The following is a 24,290-nucleotide window of genomic DNA, read 5'->3' on the forward strand; positions in this document are numbered from 1 at the left end:
GAGATAGTTCAGGAACTCAAATGGGAATTCCTGGAGTGAAGGTGGCGTTCCTTTCGAGGAACACTGTTGAGAAAATTTATAGGCCCAGTATTTGAAGCTGAGTGCAGAACGAGTCTAATGCCGCCAACATTCATTTCTATTAAGGAACACGAAGATAAGATGCGAGAAATTAGTGCTCATAGCGAGGTATGGGGACAGTCGTTTTCCCTCGCTCTATTTGCAGGTGGAACAGAAACGGAAATGACTCTTAGTGGTACAGGTTACACTCTGTCACTCACCGAACAGTGGCTTGTGGATTATGTGTGTAGATGTATTAGAAGTAATGAACTCTGGCATAGAACCACCTTAGAGTGACGTACAAGAATCTGTCATCCCAGTTCATTTTGACTCGATTCCCTAATCGGTTGGAGCCATTGTTGCTCCCAGAACTCGCAGAAACGCACACTAAATTTCTCTCTCTGTACATACCCAGACACCCACAATTTAAATGCGCATTCTTCGTAGTGTTCTGTACACACACATTATACGACTCGTCTTTAGTCTCAACCTTTCCTGGTTTTGCGCCGGCCCGTGTGGCCGAGCGGTTCTAGGCACTTCAGTCTGGAACTGCACGGCCGTTAAGGTCGCAGGTTCGAATCCTGCCTCGGGCACGGATGTGTGTGACGTCCTTAGGTTAGTTAGGTTCAAGTAGTTCTAAGTTCTAGGGGACTGATGACCTCAGATGTGAAGTCCCATAGTGCTGAGAGCCATTTGAACCTGGTTTTGCAGTTTTAATAAACAGCATTGTAGTTCGTGCTGCTTACTGATATTCGTCATACGTACTAGTACCCCTTTGTGAATAGAATACTGTGGTCATTGTGAAACTAAATTTCATGCTTCGGCTGACAGCACTGGGCCACATTCACAACCACGAGAGAGACATACTTACTATGCATACGGCCGCGTCTGGCAAGCTACGGCCGCCTACTTGCCGAAGCGTTCATTGTGTGTAAATTTCTGTCCAATCGGGAACGTACGGAGCGCCTACTCGGAGGGCACAATAACGTGCTCTCAGTCTCAACAGCTGCGCCCCACTGCAGAACAGAAGCGCGATGGTCAGGAACACTCGTACCACGTATTCAGCTGCTCAGGGATCACGTTAATGCGTAAGGAGAGCGCGCACCAACCGCCGTTGATATGAACCAATGTTTGTGAGTTTTATAAGGTCGGGTGTAATATGTGTGTGGCGGTAGGGAGATGGGCCTTGTGGCGGCGCGGTTCTTTCTATCCCTTTACGACGAACCTGCACCTACCTGTGAACATTGTCTCAGCAGATCATCAGTAGGAAAGCCGAGTGAAACCTACTGTACTTCGACGTGAACCAGGCTGCAATTAAAGTCACTAATCTACGTTTCGGGAGAAAGTTTTCACATGAAATGAAAGGAAATTTTGTCCTTAATTAATATATTCTGAAACTTAGGTGAACAAGTATCACCGCCAAGCCCGTGCTAGTCTTAACACAGTCACTCACAATCCCTTTCACTCACGTTAGCAAGTTTATGGTGTTGCATTTCCCGAAAACGTAATAGTTACAAAAATACGGATAGTTTTTGATTGAGAATGCTCGCCAAATATTAAGTCCGTCGGTACCTAATGCAGTCACAGTTTTTAGCCAACGACCTGCTCGATACGCCACGCGGAATTTTTGTCTTTTCTCGTCACAAAATTCACTTAAAAATTCCGAAACTTCTACACACCCATCGGAATAATTATGCCGTCACTTTACAACACTTTTGATGTATGAAACACTGCTAGATCCGGCAACTTATCATTTCCATCGGAACTACTACTACACACGTCCGAACTGTTTCATGGCTAGGCTCCGACTCCTCTCTAGAATATTCTAAGTCTTCTCTACCAGCAGAGAAAGGCGCGCGAAGAATACTGCTTTACCATTGGTCAGTTTACTCAACAGCCAATAGCAAAACAACACTCTCCCGCGTCAGTCCGCGCTTTTTTATCAATAACCAATCGCAAAATAGTAAACCTAACGACTGCTCTTTTTACCGACGTAATTATCTAATATGCTGAAGTTTTGTTTATGCATAAAGTTAATTACTATTGTTATTTATACCTGAATTAACTTTCCCTTTACCACAAACTTACTTTACAAATCTATTCTACAAAAATGCCCTTTGTCCACATCCATACTTCTTCGAAATGTTCCCACACTAAGTCCCACTACATAACTCGTTAAACAATGATCTCCATATTAACCTTAAACCACACTCACGCATCATTCATACTGCTAAAACACATTTTTTTTGCATACACAAAAAGACATAATAACACTTTTTGAAAATACTAGAAAAGTTTATGAAAAACATTCTATTACTTTAGTGCACTCTAGTGGGCACAATCGAAACTAAAATCACAGTCCCCCTATACAATATTGTCCTCTATCGGCTGATACATAAACTAAGTGCGCGTCCAGTCTCGCGTCACCATCTGTCACTTTCCAGCTCTGAGACACATCTCCCACTTAACCGCCTACAAGGCAGGATCGGTATACGGCGCTACGCCTCAGTCTGGAGTGGTAAGGTGCTGCTACCGAAATAGACACCGTCTAAGGCTATCAATAAAATTATTAACAATTTCAGAAAAGAAGGATATTGTTTCCAGAGGTCCATAATTTGAGATCACAAAATTGTACTCAATAAAAAAAAGACAGCCAAAATAGATCTCTATTATGCTTACTCGTGTGTCCACACTTCACAACATTTTTAGTAAGTTATTTGAAATATAAAGATTTAAATGGTTGTCCGCACTACAAGAATTAACGGCTGCCCAAATTTAAACACAGTGATAAAATAACACTACCCAATCAACAGTAATCACCATAGGAAGTACAATAAAGGAGAAAGGCCCCTTTGCGCAGCTCAAGGTCAGCAAAAATAAGTCCGAAATGTCCTAATCTAAAACACAGAGCAGTAAATCTCATTGTCAAATCACATTTTATTATGGAAATAACTGTGTCAGATACTGTACTGTGAGTAGGAACCAAATACGTTATTCCTTGCATAAGAAAAGTGAACATTATCATTGGATTATGTCTGATTTTTATTATCACTGTTGTTGAATGTGATGTTAATCACTCCTATTTTGTTCTTGCTCTGCTAAAGACTTATATTGTCAATATTACGTGTAACAACTCGATAGTATGAGCGAAAGTTGTATTCACAGATGAAATAAACGAGTGCTCATTTCTGATAAATAATTAGGTGAGACTCGATCGCAAAAATTACTCTTTCCAGCCATTGTAATTACTAAGAAAGTTTCAGCTGCACTACGTCAACGTAGAGTTGGAGAGACACTCAGGAGATTCGCGAACGAACCTGCAAATACACACGGTGAGTTTCAACGGACTCAAGAGCACTCAATAAGAAATCTGCCACAGCTATTAGTAACATATCACCACACGACAAAACACACACAAGGCGAGTTTAGTTTCAATGGACATTTCAATGCACCATTTGAAAACCAAGATCTCATGTTAATGTTGTCTTTTAAACCATGAAATACAATAAAAATAACACTATATCATTGCAACCAACACACAGTACAGTAATAATTATGTCAGTTTGGTGATAGCTTAACTAGTAATCAGTAAGAGAAAATTACAAGTTTCTACAAGAGCCGCGCGGAGTGGCCAGTCGGTCCGGGGCGCCATGTCGCGGATTGCGCGTGCCCTCCCGCCGGAGGTTCGAGTCCTCCCTCGGGCATGGGTGTGTGTGTCGTTCTTAGATTAAAACAGTTTAAGTTAGTTTACGTAGTGTGTAAGTCGAGGGACCGATGGCCTCAGTAGTTTGGTCCCTCAGGAATTCACCCACATTTGAACATTTGAACATCTACAAGAAATCCGGTAAGACAAACTTTAAAGTAATTATCTGCCAAGTATAGGCCTCGAGCAAATAAGATTCATGCTCGAGTTTCTTTTCACCAAGGTGCCTACAAGACAGAGCTCTTGATTATACGCTTAGAGCATCTTTCGAACGACCACACAAGCCGGGATCTCAGAAACAACAAAATGCTCGAAGAATTTATACAGGTGCCAAGACTAATACGTAGCAGTAAGACAGCGTATAAAACAATAACCTTAAAAGCGCAGACCAAGAATTATACACTGCTGGCCACCGTAAATGCAACACCAAGAAAGACAAGAGGTAGCACAACAAAATTTATGTTGTAGATAACATGTTGACCAAGTATCAAATGATTACGTTTACAGACGTCTGTGACATGTGGTTCCTGCCAGAATCAGTAGCCAGAGTAGCCTGCATTGTTGGAGATCACCGCTGCCACACGTCTCGGCATTGAGTCAAAGAGACGTTGGATGTGTTCCTGGGGTACAGCAGCCCAAGCAGCTTCCACACGTTGCCAAAGATCATCTGGTGTGGCAGCTGGGGATGTAATCTGGGTCACTCGTTGAGCAACCATGGACCACATGTTTTCTATCGGCGAAGGATCCAGAAAGCGAGCCGGCCAGGGAAGCAATTCAATCTGGTTATTGACGAAGAACCTTTGCACAATGCATGCCACGTGTGGTCGCGCATTATCCTGTTGAAATATGGCTGTGGCCGAGCACTGAAGGTAAGGAAGGACAACTGGCTCCAGCACCTCGGATATGTAGCGCCGGCTATTTAAAGTACCGGCAATGCGTACTAGAGGCGTGCGAGAGTAATATCCAATACCGCCCCATACCATAATACCCGGTGCAAGACCAGTGTGGCGGTGCATAATGCAGCTGTCCAGCATCCTCTCTCCACGGTGTCTCCACACTCGAATCCGACCATCGTGGTGCTGCAGACAGAAGCGTGCCTCGTCAGTAAAGACAACGTCATTCCATTCTGCCGTCCACATCCGTCTGTCATCACACCATTGGAGACGGAGACGTCTGTGGTTCTGCGTCAATGGTAGACGAAGCAATGGACGTCTTGCGGACAGACCACTCTGCTGTAAACGGCGTCGAATGGTACGAGCAGACACTGGATGATGCGTTACAGACGCAATGTGCTGTGCTATGGTTCGGGATGTCACTGAGCGATCCGTCCCTGCCATGCGCACAATTTGCCTATCAGCACGTGCAGTGGTGCACCGAGGTGAATGCGATCGACCACGTCGGTCCGTCGTACCCTCCTGCATCCAACGGTCACATATCCGCATTACAGTTGTTTGGTTTCGTCCAACACGACTAGCGATTTCTCTGTATGATAATCCACAATCTCGGTAAGCCACTATCCTTCCTCTGTCGAACTCGGATACTTGATCAAACGATGTTCGCTGTTGTCTACGAGGCATAACTGATCGTCTTGTGAAACAACCACAAGGTAAACACACGTGCCCAACGTACACTCGTCGAAATCGCCAAGCCTTAAATGGCGCTATGAGGTGGCGCCACAGGCGCGCGTGATGTGCGTCTGCGCTGAAATTCTAATCAGTTCCATATCTCATCGCTGCAAACCCATGGTGTAAATTTCACCTGATTCGGATGCTTCATTCAGGGTATTGCATTTACGGTGGCCAGCAGTGTACATCAATGCACATGCACAGAAAATTTCAAGGCACGCTAATAGCAGTCTAATAACGGAACTCTACCATGTTGCAAACCAAGAACAAAGAAGCGTCCACATGCTTAATATGATGTCGTTAAAATGGTTCAAAGGTTCAAATGGCTCTGAGCACTATGGGACTTAACATCTATGGTCATCAGTCCCGTAGAACTTAGAACTACTTAAACCTAACTAACCTAAGGACATCACACAACATCCAGTCATCACGAGGCAGAGAAAATCCCTGACCCCGCCGGGAATCGAACCCGGGAACCCGGGGGTGGGAAGCGAGAACGCTACCGCACGACCACGAGCTGCGGACGATGCCGTTACATCTCGGAAAGATAAGTTGTAGTTCAAGGTAGACACTCCAGCGCAAACTAATATTCAAGCAAAGTGAAATACTGATTTCTATACAGCAATCCGTGTTGCAAAACAAAGTAATCACAAGAGTATAAACTCCCACAACTTGAATAGAGAACTAAATGTACCTCGTTTTGCCGCGGGAATGTTTTTGCTGGTGTGAAAGTATACTGTTTGCAAAGTCATTCAGTGCCCAATGCTTCACCTGCTTCACTAATAAGCCTGAAGCGACAGCAAGACTCCAACCTTACTAATATCGTTACACATACAATTGAAGAAACTGAAACATAAGAAAAATCAAGTTACACAACGGTAAATCACAACCTGCAGCATACAGCCTACAACATAATTCTGGCAAAACAAAATACTATATAGAAAAACCCTTAGCCTCGAGCGGCCAGCCAGCCGGCAAAAGGATCAGCAATATAATTTCAATGTTCGTTTGCCCGCTCTCTGCCTCCACGCACGCGCAAATTTCATCCCCTCCACGCCACTCTATCGCTCCCCCTCTATGCTCGGAAGCGCCTCCGTTACCAGGGAGGGTTGGATTTATTATTTTTCTATCGAACTAAACACTTCATTTCAGATGAGAATTTTACTGTTTTGGCTTATGGATAAGACGTGCTAAATCTGGGACATTACTTGAATTTGTGCTTGCTCTGCGTGGCCTGAATGTACTTTTAGAACTAGCTTGCCAGCGTTTAACTGGTAATTCTGCTTTACCGTGTTTGTATTTGTTCGTTGTCGTTTACCTTGAATAAACTGTGGAGCAAGTCATAAGGCCGTTTTGGGTACCTCTCTTGTACCTCTGCATGTTCACACCATCAGAGAGTGACTGTACACTCGTTTTAGCGTACGTCACTCGTTTTGTACGTTATTCCTATGTACCTTGCATCAGCACTTAACTGAAAGTTGTTTACAGCCCTATGTCTTGTGTAACTTGTTTGCCAAGTTATACAGCACGTCTAGTTCCTTTATTTTGCTGAGTGTCCGGAGATGAAGAGCGAGCGGCTGTCTACCTGTGCTTCTCCTGTTTATTAACTGGCTTCATGTATATGTGTTGCAATTGTTTTACTGTACGATTGGCAGAAACCTCGTGTGTGAGGTTGGCGTCTTCTGTTTCAACGGCGCAAGCGATGCACGTTACTGCGTACAGAATTTTGAGCAACTATACCTTACGACTTATCTTAGAAGAAAGATTAAGGAAAGGCAAACCTACGTTTCTAGCAATTGTAGACTTAGAGAAACCTTTTGACAATGTTGACTGGAATACTCTCTTTCAAATTCTAAAGGTGGCAGGGGTAAAATACAGGGAACGAAAGGCTATTTACAATTTGTACAGAAACCAGATGGCAGTTATAAGAGTCGAGGGGCATGAAAGGGAAGCAGTGATTGATTGGGAACGGAGTGAGACAATGTTTTAGCCTCTCCCCGATGTTATTCAATCTGTATATTGAGCAAGCAGTAAAGGAAACAAAAGAAAAAATCGGAGTAGGTATTAAAATCCATGGAGAAAAAATAAAAACTTTGAGGATCGCCGATGACATTGTAATTCTATCAGAGACAGCAAAGGACTTGGAAGAGCAGTTGAATGGAATGGACAGTGTCTTGAAAGAAGGATATAAGATGAACATCAACAAAAGCAAAACAATGATAATGGAATGTAGTCGAATTAAGTCGGGTGATGCTGAGGGAATTAGATTAGGAAATGAGACACTTAAAGTAGTAAAGGAGTTTTGCTATTTGGGGAGCAAAATAACTGATGATGGTCGAAGTAGAGAGGATATAAAATGCAGACTGGCAATGGCAAGGAAAGCGTTTCTGAAGAAGAAAAATTTGCTAACACCGAGTACAGATTTAAGTGTCAGGAAGTCGTTTCTGAAAGTATTTGTATGGAGTGTAGCCATGTATGGAAGTGAAACATGGACGATAAATAGTTTGGACAAGAAGACAATAGAAGCTTTCGAAATGTGGTGCTACAGACGAATGCTGAAGATTAGATGGGTAGATCACATAACTAATGAGGAGGTATTGAATAGGATTGGGGAGAAGAGGAGTTTGTGGCACAACTTGACAAGAAGAAGGGACCGGTTGGTATTACATGTTCTGGGGCATCGAGGGATCACCAATTTAGTATTGGAGGGCAGTGAACTGGGTTGCTGTGGACAACAATCACGTTAAGTTGCCTTTGGTTCATCGTATTATACGTTCAAATCTATGAGGGAATAATACTTTTTAAAATCGATTTCTATCATTCGTCTACATGGGAGAGAACTTAGAGGTGAGTTTTGAGGTTGTGTCCACTGCTCCATGCCAATTGTCTGTGTGATGTCGGAAGGCGAGAACAGCTGATACAGTTTTGTAAAGAGGTCAAGAACTATTTTTCTCAAAACAATTGTCCAACGTCACGATCATCAAAAATAGTTGCAATAATCGCCACTTACTGCTATTTGGACTGTATTATAAGTAAAAATGTAATACATAACTAAATATACTTCAAACTAAAACCGAAATCATTATATTTGTTTGTCTTCTTGCGGCGGCGCGGTTCTTTCCGTCCATTTACGACGGACCTGCACCTACCTGTGAACATTGTCTCAGCAGATCATCAGTAGGAAAGCCGAATGAAACCTTCTGTACTTCGACGTGAACCAGGCTGCAATTAAAGTCAATAATCTACGTTTCGAGAGAAACACGAAATGAAAGGTTGGAAATTTTGTCCTCAGTTAATATATTCTGAAACGTAGGTGAACAAGTATCACTGCCACGCCCGTGCTGGTCTTAACACAGTCACTCACAATCCCTTTCAGTCACGTTAGCAAGTTTATGGTGTTGCATTTCCCGAAAACGTAATAGCTACAAAAATACTGATTGTTTTTGATTGAGATCGCTCGCCAAATATTAAGTCCGTCGGTACCTAATGCAGTCACAGTTTTTAGCCACCGACCTGCTCAATACGCCACGCGGAATTTTTGTCTTTTCTCGTCACAAAATTCACTTAAAAATTCCGAAACTTGTACACACACATCGGAATAATAATGCCGTCACTTTACAACACTTTTGATGTATGAAACACTGCTAGATCCGGCAACTTATCACTCCCATCGGAACTACTACTACACACGTCCGATCTCTTTCATGGCTAAGCTTCGACTCTTCCTTTTTTTTTTTTTTTTGGTCATCAGTCTACTGACTGGTTTGATGCGGCCCGCGACGAATTCCTTTCCTGTGCTAACCTCTTCATGTCAGAGTAGCACTTGCAACCTACGTCCTCAATTATTTGCTTGATGTATTCCAATCTCTGTCTTCCTCTACAGTTTTTGCCCTCTACAGCTCCCTCTAGTACCATGGAAGTGATTCCCTCATGTCTTAGCAGATGTCCTATCATCCTGTCCCTTCTCCTTATCAGTGTTTTCCACATATTCATTTCCTCTGCGATTCTGCGTAGAACCTCCTCATTCCTTACCTTGCCAGTCCACCTAATTTTCAACATTCGTCTATAGCACCACATCTCAAACGCTTCGATTCTCTTCTCTTCCGGTTTTCCCACAGTCCATGTTTCACTACCATAGAATGCTGTACTCCAGACGTACATCCTCAGAAATTTATTCCTCAAATTAAGGCCGGTATTTGATATTAGTAGACTTCTCTTGGCCAGAAATGCCTTTTTTGCCATAGCGAGTCTGCTTTTGATGTCCTCCTTGCTCCGTCCGTCATTGGTCATTTTACTGCCTAGGTAGCAGAATTCCTTAACTTCATTGACTTCGTGACCATCAATCCTGATATGTTTCTCGCTGTTCTCATTTCTGCTACTTCCCATTACCTTAGTCTTTCTCCGATTTACTCTAAAACCATACTGTGTAGTCATTAGACTGTTCATTCCGTTCAGCAGATCATTTAATTCTTCTTCTCTTTCACTCAGGATAGCAATGTCATCAGCGAATCGTATCATTGATATCCTTTCACCTTGTATTTTAATTCCACTCCTGAACCTTTCTTTAATTTCCATCATTGCTTCCTCGATGTACAGATTGAAGAGTAGGGGCGAAAAGCTACAGCCTTGTCTTACACCCTTCTTAATACGAGCACTTCGTCCTTGATCGTCCACTCTTATTATTCCCTCTTGGTTGTTGTACGTATTGTATATGACCCGTCTCTCCCTATAGCTTACCCCTACTTTTTTCAGAATCTCGAACAGCTTGCACCATTTTATATTGTCGAACGCTTTTTCCAGGTCGACAAATCCTATGAATGTGTCTTGATTTTTCTTTAGCCTTGCTTCCATTATTAGCCGTAACATCAGAATTGCCTCTCTCGTCCCTTTACTTTTCCTAAAGCCAAACTGATCGTCACCTAGCGCACTTTCAATTTTCTTTTCCATTCTTCTGTATATTATTCTTGTAAGCAGCTTCGATGCATGAGCTGTTAAGCTGACTGTGCGATAATTCTCGCACTTGTCAGCTCTTGCCGTCTTCGGAATTGTGTGGATGATGCTTTTCCGAAAGTCAGATGGTATGTCGCCAGACTCATATATTCTACACACCAACGTGAATAGTCGTTTTGTTGCCACTTCCCCCAATGATTTATGAAATTCTGATGGAATGTTATCTATCCCTTCTGCCTTATTTGACCGTAAGTCCTCCAAAGCTCTTTTAAATTCCGATTCTAATACTGGATCCCCTATCGCTTCTAAATCGACTCCTGTTTCTTCTTCTATCACATCAGACAAATCTTCACCCTCATAGAGGCTTTCAATGTATTCTTTCCACCTATCTGCTCTCTCCTCTGCATTTAACAGTGGAATTCCTGTTGCACTCTTAATGTTGCCACCGTTGCTTTTAATGTCACCAAAGGTTGTTTTGACTTTCCTGTATGCTGAGTCTGTTCTTCCGACAATCATATCTTTTTCGATGTCTTCACATTTTTCCTGCAGCCATTTCTTCTTAGCTTCCCTGCACTTCCTATTTATATCATTCCTCAGCGACCTGTACTTCTGTATTCCTGATTTTCCCGGAACATGTTTGTACTTCCTCCTTTCATCAATCAACTGAAGTATTTCTTCTGTTACCCATGGTTTCTTCGCAGCTACCTTCTTTGTACCTATGTTTTCCTTCCCAACTTATGTGATGGCCCTTTTCAGAGATGTCCATTCCTCTTCAACTGTACTGCCTACTGCGCTATTCCTTATTGCTGTATCTATAGCGTTAGAGAACTTCAAACGTATCTCGTCATTCCTTAGTACTTCCGTATCCCACTTCTTTGCGTATTGATTCTTCCTGACTAATGTCTTGAACTTCAGCCTACTCTTCATCACTACTATATTGTGATCTGAGTCTATATCTGCTCCTGGGTACACCTTACAATCCAGTATCTGATTTCGGAATCTCTGTCTGACCATGATGTAATCTAATTGAAATCTTCCCGTATCTCCCATCCTTTTCCAAGTATACCTCCTCCTCTTGTGATTCTTGAACAAGGTATTCGCTATTACTAGCTGAAACTTATTACAGAACTCAATTAGTCTTTCTCCTCTTTCATTCCTTGTCCCAAGCCCATATTCTCCTGTAACCTTTTCTTCTGCTTCTTCCCCTACAACTGCATTCCAGTCGCCCATGACTATTAGATTTTCGTCCCCCTTTACATACTGCATTACCTTTTCAATATCCTCATACACTTTCTCTATCTGTTCATCTTCAGCTTGCGACGTCGGCATGTATACCTGAACTATCGTTGTCGGTGTTGGTCTGCTGTCGATTCTGATTAGAACAACCCGGTCACTGAACTGTTCACAATAACACACCCTCTGCCCTACCTTCCTATTCATAACGAATCCTACACCTGTTATACCATTTTCTGCTGCTGTTGATATTACCCGATACTCATCTGACCAGAAATCCTTGTCTTCCTTACACTTCACTTCACTGACCCCTACTATATCTAGATTGAGCCTTTGCATTTCCCTTTTCAGATTTTCTAGTTTCCCTACCACGTTCAAGCTTCTGACATTCCACGCCCCGACTCGTAGAACGTTATCCTTTCGTTGATTATTCAATCTTTTTCTCATGGTAACCTCCCCCTTGGCAGTCCCCTCCCGAAGATCCAAATTGGGGACTATTCCGGAATCTTTTGCCAATGGAGGGATCATCATGACACTTCTTCAATTACAGGCCACATGTCCTGTGGATACACGTTACGTGTCTTTAATGCAGTGGTTTCCATTGCCTTCTGCATCATCATGACACTTCTTCAATTACAGGCCACATGTCCTGTGGATACACGTTACGTGTCTTTAATGCAGTGGTTTCCATTGCCTTCTGCATCCTCATGTCGTTGATCATTGCTGATTCTTCCGCCTTTAGGGGCAATTTCCCACCCCTAGGACAAGAGAGTGCCCTGAACCTCTATCCGCTCCTCCGCCCTCTTTGACAAGGCCGTTGGCAGAATGAGGCTGACTTCTTATGCCGGAAGTCTTCGGCCGCCAATGCTGATTATTTATCAAAATTTAGGCAGTGTCGGGGATCGAACCCGTGACCGAAGACGTTTTGATTATGGATCAAAGACGCTACCCCCCCCCCTTTTTTTTTTTTTTTTTTTTTTTTGTTAGGTCGTTGCGGACGTCGCAAGACATCCTGTTCAAGTTCGGTGGTTGATCCTTCCACTCAGTTTTTTATTACAGAGGCCAAGCGGGTCTCTGACCGAACACGCTGAGCTACCGTGCCGGCATCCTAGACCACGGGTTCAAGTCTTCTATACCAGCAGAGAAAAGCGCACGAGGAGTATTGCTTTACCATTGGTCAGTTTACTCAAGAGCCAATAGCAAAACAACATTCTCCCGCGTCAGTCCGCGCTTTTCATCAATAACCAATGGCTAAATAGTAAACCTAACGACTGCACCTTTTACCGACGTAATTATCCAATATGCTGAAGTTTTGTTTATGCATAAAGTTATTTACTATTGTTATTTATACCTGAATTAACTTTCCCTTTACCATAAACTTACTTTACAAATCTATTCCACAGAAATCCCCTTTGTTCATATCCACACTTCTTCGAAATGTTCCCACACTAAATCCTACTACATAACTCTTTAAACAATTATCTTCATATTAACCTTAAACCACACTCACGCATCATTCATACTACTAAAATACGTTTATAACATTTTAATACACAAAAAGACATAACAACACTTTATGAAAATACTAGAACAGTTTATGAAAAACATTCAATTACTGTAGTGCACTCTAGTGGGCACAATCGAAACTAAAATCGCAGTCCCTCTATCCAATATTTTCCTCTATCGGCTGATACATAAACTACGTGCGCGTCCAGTTTCGCGTCACCATCTGTCACTATCCAGCTCTGAGACACATCTCCCACTTAACCGTCTCCAAGGCAGCATCGTTATACGGCGCTACGACTCAAACTGCCCCTACTCCATACAAATTTTTTAAAATGTGTATAATGCGCATATGTAGGTGTGTTTCATTGCTGATGAATTTAAATCACTATTCATAAAAAATAACACTAGTGCAAAAGACTATAGTAAAAATTGTTATCATATTTTTCGGTGTCAACGGGCATTATGAGTTTAAACTAACTTTTTCGACATTACAGTAGGAGAAAGCATTTATGATCCATTGAACAAGCCAGCAACTAACCATTTTCTGTGAATAACTCGACGGAATGCTGATCGATAACGTCGAAAACCCTCCCTTCCATTTTAAGGCATTTTCCAATTAGTGCAATGAAAATGACAGAAGTTTACATATCGAAATACTGGAGTTTTTGACGAATTTATCCAGCCGCATTCTCGCGACGGGCCGGGGAAAGCTTAACTTGTCCTTGGGCAATGTACGGAACATTATAGACTCAATACTTCAAAGGTTACATGTTCCAAATCAATAAAAGCTAGGAAGTTCTCATGTACAGTGTATGCAGTTGACATGTTGACAAATACGTTTTCAAACCATGAGTCTTTGAAACCAAGAAAGATCATTACTTTACTTTATTTCAAAGTCTACATCGTAATACCAGTTGCTATCTGAGTCCATGTCCGAACCATGTGATTGTAAATTTTGGATGATACGTTGAAGGCTGTTGTCCATCGTCACCTCCCTGTGTAAGTCTTATTTTTGAAACTTTTCAGCATGACACACGCAGTGTGCCAAGTCTAAAGGGGAATGCTGTCTATTGCTTCATGCACAAGCCTTTCAGTGTCTGTTATCTTGAATTTTTTTTCCTTTTTTTTTCTTTCAAATAGCTTGTAACCTGTGCGCAAATGAATTCTATCGGATTATACTGACAATAATATGTGAGTAAATGCAAAACTGTGTGACCACATTCAAACGCAAGAAAGTCAAATTTGTACATTCTGTCTCGTGACTTTTGTAAATTAACGAGTCTGACTTATATTGTCCGGAATACTTTTATTTTTCAGCCGGAGCACAATATCCCTTTTCCCGGTGTTCGTACTTGGTCATTTCTCTGTGACAGCTGAATGCCGAGTGGCACGGTAATTACAATGACCGACTTCAAAGCTAGGTATGGCAAGAATTGTTCAGTGAATCACTTCTTGAAAAAGACAGTTTTCACTTCCGAATAGTAGTCAATATTGTTTTTGTTAAAACTAAATACAAGTTTACTCCCAGGAATCAAATCTGAAGACGAGTCGGCCTTAGTGGCCGAGCGGTTCTAGGCGCTACAGTCTGGAACCGCGCGACCGCTGCGGTCGCAGGTTCGAATCCTGCCTCGGGCATGGATGTGTGTGATATCCTTAGGTTAGTTAGGTTTAAGTAGTTCTAAGTTCTAGGGGACTGATGACCTCAGAAGTTAAGTCCCATAGTGTTCAGAGCCATTTGAACCATTTTCTGAAGACGAGTCAGCATGCAGGATAAGTATCCGAGAACCTTTTCCTAAGCGAACTATAAAACCGCCAATACCAGCACTCATTTTCCAGCAGGTATTCATGTAATAATTCTGATTCACGCGTGTTTCATCAAGATACACTGTGGAAGTACCTCCTCCTCTTGTATCGTGCATGTTTATTACGGAAGTGTTTCGTGCTGCTTCTATTCACTTTCTGCAGTTAAAAACTCTTTCCTTAGCATGTTCAAAACGAATATATTTTAAAATTCATTACATTGACGAAGCGCTACCTTTGAAGCGAATTTGCTCAGGCACAATTGTAACAAGTTTTTGTGATGTTGGGTATTTCATTTTTATTTAAATTTCAAACAGGGAGCGCTCTAAAACATCGTTGTCAAAACCATCTACTTGTGTTACAGGTTGCTTGCGATTTCTACTGAAATGATGTTACTTCTTGCTGTCTGCACCTGTTTAACATTTCTGGTTGCCACTGATGGAACTGTTTCTACTGAAATAATGTCACTCGTTGGTGTCTGCACCTGTTGACCATTGCTGGGTGCTACTGCTGAGGTTTCTACAGCTCCGACTCTTGTTTACTATTTTCTGTACAATTCTCTTGCCGACAAGCGCTTCTGCATTACGTTCTTGAGTCTTCAGAATGCCAAAAATAGAAGCATCGCTTTCACATTCACATTTGAAGAAGTTATAAAAGCGCAACATAAACTTCCTCGACTGCCTGTGAAGCATCTACATCTACATGATTACTCTGGAGTTCATAATTAAGTGCGTGGTACAGCGTTCGTAGAATCACCTTCGAGCTATTTCTCTACCGTTTTCCTCTCGAACAGCGCGCAGAAAACGCGAACGCTTTTATCTTTCCCTGCAAGCATTGATTTCCCTTATTTTGCGACGTTTGTCCAGAAAGTAAGTTCCGATCGGTCGCGAAATGGAAACCACTGGGAAAATCCGGTAAAGCTTTGCACAGGTGTGCTGGGCAGTGTTTCTAGTATGCCCGTCAATCGTGTCGCATCGCTCTTTGCAGTTTAGAGGGAACAGTGAGCACGTAAAGATGCGTAGGGAATAGCGTCTCCCGCCAAGTACACTCCTGGAAATCGAAATAAGAACACCGTGAATTCATTGTCCCAGGAAGGGGAAACTTTATTGACACATTCCTGGGGTCAGATACATCACATGATCACACTGACAGAACCACAGGCACATAGACACAGGCTACAGAGCATGCACAATGTCGGCACTAGTACAGTGTATATCCACCTTTCGCAGCAATGCAGGCTGCTATTCTCCCATGGAGACGATCGTAGAGATGCTGGATGTAGTCCTGTGGAACGGCTTGCCATGCCATTTCCACCTGGCGCCTCAGTTGGACCAGCGTTCGTGCTGGACGTGCAGACCGCGTGAGACGACGCTTCATCCAGTCCCAAACATGCTCAATGGGGGACAGATCCGGAGATCTTGCTGGCCAGGGTAGTTGATTTACACCTTCTAGAGCACGTTGGGTGGCACGGGATACATGCGGACGTGCATTGTCCTGTTGGAACAGCAAGTTCCCTTGCCGGTCTAGGAATGGTAGAACGATGGGTTCGATGACGGTTTGGATGCACCGTGCACTATTCAGTGTCCCCTCGACGATCACCAGTGGTGTACGGCCAGTGTAGGAGATCGCTCGCCACACCATGATGCCGGGTGTTGGCCCTGTGTGCCTCGGTCGTATGCAGTCCTGATTGTGGCGCTCACCTGCACGGCGCCAAACACGCATACGACCATCATTGGCACCAAGGCAGAAGCGACTCTCATCGCTGAAGACGACACGTCTCCATTCGTCCCTCCATTCACGCCTGTCGCGACACCACTGGAGGCGGGCTGCACGATGTTGGGGCGTGAGCGGAAGACGGCCTAACGGTGTGCGGGACCGTAGCCCAGCTTCATGGAGACGGTTGCGAATGGTCCTCGCCGATACCCCAGGAGCAACAGTGTCCCTAATTTGCTGGGAAGTGGCGGTGCGGTCCCCTACGGCACTGCGTAGGATCCTACGGTCTTGGCGTGCATCCGTGCGTCGCTGCGGTCCGGTCCCAGGTCGACGGGCACGTGCACCTTCCGCCGACCACTGGCGACAACATCGATGTACTGTGGAGACCTCACGCCCCACGTGTTGAGCAATTCGGCGGTACGTCCACCCGGCCTCCCGCATGCCCACTATACGCCCTCGCTCAAAGTCCGTCAACTGCACATACGGTTCACGTCCACGCTGTCGCGGCATGCTACCAGTGTTAACGACTGCGATGGAGCTCCGTCTGCCACGGCAAACTGGCTGACACTGACGGCGGCGGTGCACAAATGCTGCGCAGCTAGCGCCATTCGACGGCCAACACCGCGGTTCCTGGTGTGTCCGCTGTGCCGTGCGTGTGATCATTGCTTGTACAGCCCTCTCGCAGTGTCCGGAGCAAGTATGGTGGGTCTGACACACCGGTGTCAATGTGTTCTTTTTTCCATTTCCAGGAGTGTATGAGGGCCTGGTTAGAGATTCCGCCTGTGTCACGCAGCCCACATAACACAACTGTAGAGCAGTTCCTTCCTCACGCCAGTTCTCGGCCACACACTGCTGGGGCAATGAAGACGCTCCTGCAGCATTTCCAATGAGAAGTGTTTGGTCACTCACAGTAAGTCCGTAATTGGCTCCCTCTGCGTCTCATCTCTACTCACAAGAACTGCTGGCTATGAAGACAAAATTTTTCCACAGACAATGAACTACAGACCAGTGCAGAAAACTGTCCGAAAGCACAGGCGGCTGCTCTCTGTGATGAGGATATTGGAAAGTTGATACAACACTACGACAACACTCGAAGTTAGAGCGGCGACTAAGTATAGAAGTAGGCAGAAGATGTACCTAACTGTTGCAAATAAAACATTTCTGGTTTTCACTGTGATTTCCATTTCGCGACCGATCGGAACTTACTTTCTGGACAACCCCCGTATTGTGATGAACTTTCTTCCCTATGTAGATGGGCACCAAACACTTTCACATTCTGAGGAGAAATTTGGTGACTGAAGTTTTATGAGAAAATCCTACCACAACGAAAGACGCCGTTGTTTTGATGATTGCCACCCCAATTCTCATATCATATGCCCACGGATCCGTCCCCTATTCCGCGAAAATACAAAACTAGCTGCCCTTCTTTGAACTGTTTCGATCAGTTCTATCTGCTGTGGATCCCACACCTGACAGCAGTACTCCAGGATAGGGCGGACAAGCGTGGTGCAGGCAGTCTCTTTAGTAGACCTGTTGCATTTTCTAAGTGTTCTACCAATGAAATCGCAGTCTTTGGTTTGCTTTCCACACAACGTTATCAATGTGATAGTTGTATTTTAAATTATTTGTAATTGTAATGCCTAAGCGTTTAGTTAAATTTGCGGCCTTTAGAATCGCGTGTTTTATCCTGTAAACCGAATTTAGCGGATTTCTTTTAGTACTCAGGTGGATGACTTCAGACTGTTCATGATAAAGAATGAACTGCCACTTTTCTCACCATATAGGTATCTTGTCTAAGTCGTTTTCTAATTTGTTTTAGTCTCTGAAGACTTTATAAGACGGTAAATCACAGCATCATTTGCAAACAGTCCAAGAGGGCTGCTCAGATTGTCTCCTAAATCGTTTATTACATCTGTAATAGAGGAGCGCGCAGAACACTTCTTTGCAAAGCCTAGGTATCACTACTATCGCTGCCGGCCGCGGTGGTCTAGCGGTTCTAGGCGCTCAGTCCGGAGCCGCGCGACTGCTACGGTCGCAGGTTCGAATCCTGCCTCGGGCATGGATGTGTGTGATGTCCTTAGGTTAGTTAGGTTTAAGTAGTTCTAAGTTCTAGGGGACTTATGACCTCAGCAGTTGAAAAATGGCTCTGAGCACTATGGGACTCAACTGCTGAGGTCATTAGTCCCCTAGAACTTAGAACTAGTTAAACCTAACTAACCTAAGGACATCACAAACATCCATGCCCGAGGCAGGATTCGAACCTGCGACCGTAGCGGTCTTGCGGTTCCAGACAGCAGCGCCTTTAACCGCACGGCCACTTCGGCCGGCTCAGCAGTTGAGTCCCATAGTGCTCAGAGCCATTTTTGAACTACTATCGCTTCTGTTTTACTCAGTGATTTTTCGTCGACTACTACATACAGTGATCTTTCTGACAGGAAATCACTAAGCCAGTCGCACGTCTAAGACGATACTCCATAGGCACGCAGTATAATTAAAATTGTCTGTGATTAACTTCACGTTTCATGCTGTCACATAACATTTTCATTTGGAAATCGCGCTAAAATGTTTACAGATACACATTCACAGGTATACTGCTGAAGAAAGTAATATCGACATCTGAGTAAATAATTCGGTCGCTCTGTGAATGCAACTGCATTGTCACAAAATACGGCAACAGCGCAGCATGTATGAGAGAGATTCTTGCAGTCCAGTTTGGAACATGTGGCTAGCCGCTCGGATACAGAATGAATCTTATTGGCTACTAGCAGTTACTGGTGGGGGGGTGGACAGAACGGCTGAAAACAGGGCCGCCTTCCAACATGACGCGAGTGATACCATCATCTGTAATTCTGCATATGTGTACATTGCTATCTCATGATAGGATCACAGTGAAAAAAAAACCTCTTATTTACATAAGTAGTGGTAGTTTAGCAAGTGGAGCCTTTCATACCTTGATTCGTTCCAGACTTTGCAGACCACCCTCGTACATTATATGTACAGTGAAGTGGCTGCAGCAGCCCCATCGCACTCGGTAAAAATGAAAAGAAGGCAGAATACAAATCCACCTTGGAGTGGCGCAGGTTATAAGGAGGCGGCGACCCCTTGCGATGGCAGGTGGTCCCGCAATCTTGTGATGCCTCCCGCTACCCCAACCCCTCGCTCTCTCCACACGACACCGCTCTCTCAGGGTCCGGACAGCGCCACTCTGGCGCGGGAGACGTTCGCCGGAAGTCTTGCCTCGCCAAGTGTAAACAGAGCAAGAGAAAGTTTTCCCCCACATCCAAAATAAGAACGAGATACGGAAAAAGCGAAAAAAAGAGGGGCCTTGGGGAAAGACAAGTAAGGGTGGCTTGGGGGGAGGGGGTCCTTTGCCCCATCCCCCTCTCCCCCGCCCCATCACCTAACTCGCCGCCACCGACCGCAACCTCCGGACTGCCAGCGCCCCTGGCGGCGGCTTTCTCGTATTAATCCGCGTGCCGCCGTGTGCCTTTTCATAATGCCTCTTCCTTTGTTAATCGCAGATGAATGCGTATTGTTTCCTGCTCCTCATCGGAAGGAGTATTTTTTTTCCAGTCGCCAGGCGCTCGCTGCAATATTACCTTCCGCGCTTTACTTGCTGCTCCCCTCTTCACTGCGTTCCCGCTTTTTTATTCTGAGCGTCCATTACCCGACTCTCCCGCCGCACGGCCCGCGTCACTCAGAAGATAAAAAAAAAGTTAGGGGGGGGGGGGGAATGGGGAGGCTGAGAGACACCGTTAACAGACAGGAAGAAGGGAGGAACTAGCGCAAAGCCCTTTATGTCGCTGGCAAATTGTCATCCTTGTATATGTATATCTGTATGAGTGTGTGTGTGTGTGTGTGTGTGTGTGTGTGTTACGACATGATTAAATTTCAGACAAAACACCTTTTATGTGCCATTAAGTTGCTGACAATGCAAAGGTGTCTATTCGCGTATGTACACACGCAGACAGGATCAACGAGTAGCTTTTCACTTGCATTGTTTCGCTGCCTTTGTTGTCGGACGCGTCCGCAGAAAGACGGCGTCCGCCCCTGTAAAAAGAAAACAAAAATGAGTTGCAAAAAAGACGGGGAAGCACAGAGAGAGAGAGAAAGAGAGAGCGAGAGAGATGGACTAACTGAGGGACGGAGAGGGAAACATGGGGCTTAACGAATATCACAAAAGCCAAGTAATAGCATTACACGCCTGTCTCGCGGAAATCCGTCGCTTCATTTTTATATTCGCTACAGTCGCAGCCTCTACTTTCCGGTGTGGGCGGAGGAGCGGAGGAATGTGTGCCGACATCGGTAGCAGCCGGCAAATGGAAATTAAAAAAAAAAGTAAAGTAAAGAAAGAAAGAAAGAAAAAAAGGAAGAAAGACGCGCTACTGCGTATTCATTGACGTTCTTAGCATTTGAAACTCTGGAAACATTTCTCTCCGAGATTAAAAGAAAACCCTTTTCTGCACTCTGAGCCGGTGCTCACGCCACGTCCGCAGTAAACAGAAAGACGCCGGCTAAATGCGCACTTAATTGTCTCTCTGCTAACGGCTTTCCTGACGGCGGGAGAAAAACTGCTCAGTGTAAATTGTTCTCCGTGGAGAGCTGCATGACTTTACACACACTTGGACTGGCGAGGGCTTTCCCTATGCGCGCGAAATCTTCCGCGGCACCGTGGAAACCAAGACGCGTGGCGGCGCGTGTGCTGCGAATTTATTCGGAACTCGTAATAGCTGAGGCGATTCCTGTCTCGCATGGACCTAGATTACCAACCTTAGCGTTCACGCCCAGCCATCCTACTTTGAAACCCTATAAACTCCATATTTCAGACACTCAATCCGCACCAAACGTTGTATGTACACAATATGATCAAAAGTATCCGAACACCTGGCAGAAAATGACTTATAAGTCCGTGGCGCCCTCCAAATTTTTCTTTTGTTTCCTTTACTGCTTGCTCAATATACAGATTGAATAACATTGGGGATAGGCTACAACCCCGTCTCACTCCCTTCTCAATCACTGCTTCCCTTTCGTGGCCCTCGACTGTTATAAGTACCATTTGTTTTTTGTACAAATTGTAAACAGCGTTTCGCTTCCTAATATAGCAAAAAGAATTATCATCATTGGGGTGTAAACCCAGGATCTTTGGTAACTCACTAGCAACTTCCTCGCGAAAACTATACATTTTTGTTACTCACAGTTATTCTTCTCCTGTTAGCCGTAGTTTTGGTGTTGCTTTTAATTAACGTTCACGTCCGTTCAGCTGGACGACAGCACATAGCATGAACTAAACCGCTATCGTTATGAAACTTTTGGTACTGACCTGAGTGTCTGACGTCCAAAGCAACCAGGCGACTGACAACGGCAGAGCTCCACTCCTTCCTCTACAGCAAATCAATATAAGAGTTCCCCATTCCTGTCACCACAGGAGATCAATATCACCAACGGTTATTAAAATTGTGACGTAACACCACGTAGTCCCAGAGAAGAGTCAGTCAGTCAGTTACCGAAACGTCGGTTTTATTCAGTGACAGTTTAATTGCAATACGACCATACCCAGATGACTTTTATGTCAACCGATTATGGCCGCGGAAGTCAACGCAATTACATCAGCACCTTCTGTAGACAGAATCAGTCTACGGAAGAGTCCGTAGGAAAGTTCCTGCTTCATCCTCATACAATCACCACTTCTGAGAGACACTGAACTGCATTTCATTTAGTCACGTGAGGCGGTGCAGAAGCCAGACATAGGAGTTCGTATTCCATAGGATGGTGATCCAAATCCGCGGCCGGACATTCAGATTTAGGTTCTTCGTAATTTCTCTTAAGGCAAAAGCTGAAGCGGTTCTCTTCCAAAACACACAGACGATTTGCTTCGGCACCCTCCCCTTGCCTGCAATGACCTCGCCGTTGACAGGACAAACTCTAACTGTCCTTCCCTCCTTACTCATACTGCGAGTGCAGTTCTGCTGTGTGAAATTGTTACTGTAGTTCGCGTACAGTTCATTAATTGCATTCCGTTTAAATGTTTGCTTTGTAGTAAAAGGACTGTTTATCAATTTTTATGCCATGTAACTGTCAATTTTTTAAGTTCTCTTTGAAAAACGGTTTTATTTTTGTATTGATTAAATGTCTTTGCAAAAGGAAGTAGAGAGAGATTGTACGACATCCAATACTCTTGTTCATGATCCTTAGATATCATGGTATTTGTGTCGAAATGTCTGTTGTGATCAGTATTATACAGATGAAAAGATGGCTTCCAGGGAACGCCAATAATGTGCTGTTGAACCAGACATGCCAGATGGGAGTGGAGGGCCGAATATTAATTCTGATGAGGTAGATTTGATTCTGAGCTACTGATGTAAGGTTTGGACAGAAACTTTTGGTCCGAATACGAGAAGTGTGTGCACCATGCAGGTTGCAGTGGGTAGTGGGACAACAAGGTCGTGGCCCCAAAGTACCGTTACCCAAGATGGCGGCCATCACCCCAGGAGGACACCACCCCAAGCAGGTCAACCCAAGTACCACTACCCAAGATGACGGCTTTTGGTGGGGGGATAGGTCAATTGGGCTACCTCTACTAACCTTAGAAAGTGCTACGACCCCCTGGCAGCAAGTTTGAATTTTGGAGGGAAGATAGCTCAATTGCGCTACCTCTGCTAACCTAAGAAAATGGTGGGAAAGAAAGGGCACTTGGGCTATCGCCACTAAACTAAGTCACCTGAATGCCACCTTTTCCTAGGGACTGGTGGGAACTTTGAATTTTGGCTACCTCCATTAACATAAGAAAATTGCGGGAAAGAAAGGCCAGTTGGGCTACCTTCACCAACATAAGTCACCCGACCCCCACCTCTTCCTGGGAACTGGTGGGAAGGTTGAATTTTGGAGGGGGAAGACAGGTTAGTTGGGCTACATTCACTACATCTACATCTACATGACTACTCTGCAATTCACATTTAAGTGCTTGGCAGAGGGTTCGTCGAACCACAATCATACTATCTCTCTACCATTCCACTCCCGAACAGCGCGCGGGAAAAACGAACACCTAAACCTTTCTGTTCGAGCTCTGATTTCTCTCTTTTATTTTGATGATCATTCCTACCTATGTAGGTTCCGCTCAACAAAATATTTTCGCATTCGGAAGAGAAAGTTGGTGACTGAAATTTCGTAAATAGATCTCGCCGCGACGAAAAACGTCTTTGCTGTAATGACTTCCATCCCAATTCGCGTATCATATCTGCCACACTCTCTCCCATACTACGTGATAATACAAAACGAGCTGTCCTTTTTTGCACCCTTTCGATGTCCTCCGTCAATCCCACCTGGTAAGGATCCCACACCGCGCAGCAATATTCTAACAGAGGACGAACGAGTGTAGTGTAAGCTGTCTCTTTAGTGGACTTGTTGCATCTTCTAAGTGTCCTGCCAATGAAACGCAACCTTTGGCTCGCCTTCCCCACAATATTATCTGTGTGGTCTTTCCAACTGAAGTTGTTCGTAATTTTAACACCCAGGTACTTAGTTGAATTGACAGCCTTGAGAATTGTACTATTTATCGAGTAATCGAATTCCAACGGATTTCTTTTGGAACTCATGTGGATCACCTCACACTTTTCGTTATTTAGCGTCAACTGCCACCTGCCACATCATACAGCAATCTTTTCTAAATCGCTTTGCAACTTATACTGGTCTTCGGATGACCTTAC

This window comes from Schistocerca nitens, chromosome 1 (assembly GCF_023898315.1).
Source record: "Schistocerca nitens isolate TAMUIC-IGC-003100 chromosome 1, iqSchNite1.1, whole genome shotgun sequence".
NCBI classification, from domain to species: Eukaryota; Metazoa; Arthropoda; class Insecta; order Orthoptera; family Acrididae; genus Schistocerca; species Schistocerca nitens.